Here is a 2,818-nt window from a genome sequence, read left to right as displayed (position 1 = left end):
CAGGTCTAGCTTGGTGAAAATCTTGCCCCTGCGTGCTGCTGTCAGGAGATCATCCACTCTGGGCATGGGGAAAGCCACTGGCTCTGTCACCGAATTCAGCCGTCTAAAATCCACCACCAGGCGGCGCTGTTGCGTGTCTTTCTTGTCCACCCAGAAGACCGGGCTGCCCCCTGCTGCCTTGCTTTCTCTGATGAACCCCCGCTTGAGGTTCTTGTCGATGAAAGCGCGCAGATCCTCCAGTTCCTGGTCTGACATGGCGTACAGCTTGGCTGGGGGTATAGTTGCCCCTGGCACCAGGTTGATCTGGCAGTCAAAAGGCCTGTGTGGGGGTAGGTGGTCGGACTCCGCTTCGCTGAAGACCTCCTGCAGGTCCCAGTACGGCTTGGGTATCGCCTCACCCCCTTTGACGTGCATGGTGGCCACCGTGGCTATCGGAGGCCCCTCCCCTGGTTGGTGCTGCATGCAATGTTCCAGGCAAAAGTCCGATCCAAAAGTGATGCATCTCTGGTGCCAACTGATGGAGGGGTCGTGGCGCGCCAGCCAGCTCATGCCCAAGACGATGGGGGGGTCTGAGATGGTGGTGACGTTGAATGCCAGTGTCTCTGAGTGCCTTCCCACCGTCATTCTCATGGGGGGGGGTTTGATGAGTGATGGCCCCCCCCAGCAGCTCTCTGCCGTCAATGGTTGCCACATGAAGGGGAAAATCCAGCTGCAGAAGCTGGATCTGGTGCTCTTCTGCAAAGTTTCTCGAGAAGAAGTTCGCTGAGGCACCACTGTCAATTAAGGCAAGGACCGTCAGGGGATAGCCATTTGGGAGCGTTAGCGTGACTTCTAGAACCACTCCTGCTCTGGGAGGGGTGGGCTGGCTCTGCTCCTCTCTGTGCGGGTGGGTGGGCTGGGGCTGTTGTCTGCTGACTGTGCCTGGCTGCTGCCCCTTGTCTCCTGCAGCCAGGCTTTCCCGTTTCCCTGCTGTGGTGCTGCGTCAGTGGGGGAGGGCACCACCGTTCCCGCCCTTCCTTGCCACTCCCTGCGATGTGGGCAGTCTCTGACGAGATGCTGGGGGGAGTTGCAGAGAAAGCAATTCCCGCCCTTTCCCTCCTTGCGTCTTGGCGCCGCTGGGGTTTGAAAAGCCCGCGCGCGCGCGCTATCAATCTGCATGGGTTCCTGGTCCTGGCTGGCCCCAGGCGTGGCTTGAAAGGGTTGTTGGGGGAGTGGTTTCTCCTGCGACCGTGGGAACCAAGCCCGCTTTGCGCGCGTTGCTTGTTTGTCGCTCCACCGGGATTCCTGTCTCACCCCCACCGCCAGAGCCGCTTTGCTCAGCTGATCCATATCACTGGGCTTTGGACCTCTCGAGAGCTCATCCTTCACCTCCTCATGCAACCCCAAGTAGAACGCCGCTTGCATTGGGGGGGACCCCAGTTCCCACCCCAATCTGTGCACCAGCATGGTGAATTTCGCCCAATACGCGCGAACTGTCATATTTCCTTGGCGTAAATTATGAAGTTCCTCCTTAGTCTGGTCCATATGACTATCGGACGAATACATCGTTTTCAAACCTTCTAGAAATAGTTTGACATTCTTCATGCAAGGATTCCTTGTTGCAATTAACGGTCTTAGCCACTCCCTGGCTGCCCCGGTAAGGTGCTCCACAATAAACGCTACTCTGTGCTCATCATCAGGGAACTCATCGTGGTGCAGCTCAAGAGCATACACAATCTCAGTCTCAAAGCCTTGAAATTCCTTCGGGTCTCCATTGAACTTGCTAACTAGGGTCCCAGCTCTCCTTCCTGGCAGCACTTGGACTTGGGGTGCCCCTCCCGCCTTGTTTTTCTCTGCATCCAGCTTGTTTTGGAGGTCTACCGCCACCGCCCTTAATTGCTGCTCTTTTTCCTGAAGCTCTCTCACCTGTTCCGCAAGTTGTAGCCGGTCGTCCTGGACCTTCTTAGTCTCCTCTTTAGCTGCCTTCAATTCTCCCTGCGCCTGCAGCGACAGCTGCTGCAGTTCTAGCTGGGCTTGCTCCGCGATCTGCCGCCACTTCTCCGCCTCTGACACGCTCATCCCGGCAACTCCAAAGTAGCCCAAAAATGATTAGGAGGTTGCTGTCACGGTGGCCGGAGTGGACTACTTCAGAGTAACGACGCCACGCAGCTCTGCATTTTATTCTTTTATTGGTGCTGCGTATTTACAGTGCTCAAGTCATTGCTATTTACACGGAGTGATGTGGTCAGTCGGTTTCAGAACCTCCTAATGGCTTTTGGCGCGTCTTTCTCCAACACAAAAGCTTTGGCAGACCCATCCTCTTGCCCCTCCTCTTCCTGCGTAATTCTGGAGTTGGGGGGATGGGTCTTCCCCCCTTGCTTGCCCCTTCCTGTCCCACCTGGGACCCTGGCTCCTCTACCTTGCCTGAGCCTCGGACACGACTTCCTGCTTCCCCACTGGAATCGGAACTCTCCCTGCTTTCCCCTTTGCTCGGGGACGGGCTTGAACTCAGGAGGGGAGGGACTTCGCGATATCCCCTGTCCCTCACAGGTTGCCATATTTCAAATCCAGGACACCCCAAAGTTTGTTGAACTTTTTTTAAAGGAAAACCTAAAAATGCCAAAAAGCCATGATTTTTCAATTGACGTCAACTCCGCCTTTGAGACCCTGTACATATAGCAACCCTAATTATTGAGCTACATCCCTATTTGTATAGGGAACAAGCTTCCCCACATGAACACCTGGAAATGAAACAGTAGAAGATTATGGAACACTGTGCAGCTTTTGCCAAATCCTTGAAGTTTTCTTTAGAAGCTCAATCACATTTAAAAAACAAAAC

The sequence above is a fragment of the Zootoca vivipara genome, chromosome 1 (assembly GCF_965207765.1).
Source record: "Zootoca vivipara chromosome 1, rZooViv2.hap1.1, whole genome shotgun sequence".
NCBI classification, from domain to species: domain Eukaryota; kingdom Metazoa; phylum Chordata; class Lepidosauria; order Squamata; family Lacertidae; genus Zootoca; species Zootoca vivipara.
The sequence above is the reverse complement of the archived record's forward strand: the minus strand, read 5'-3'. Positions refer to the sequence as shown.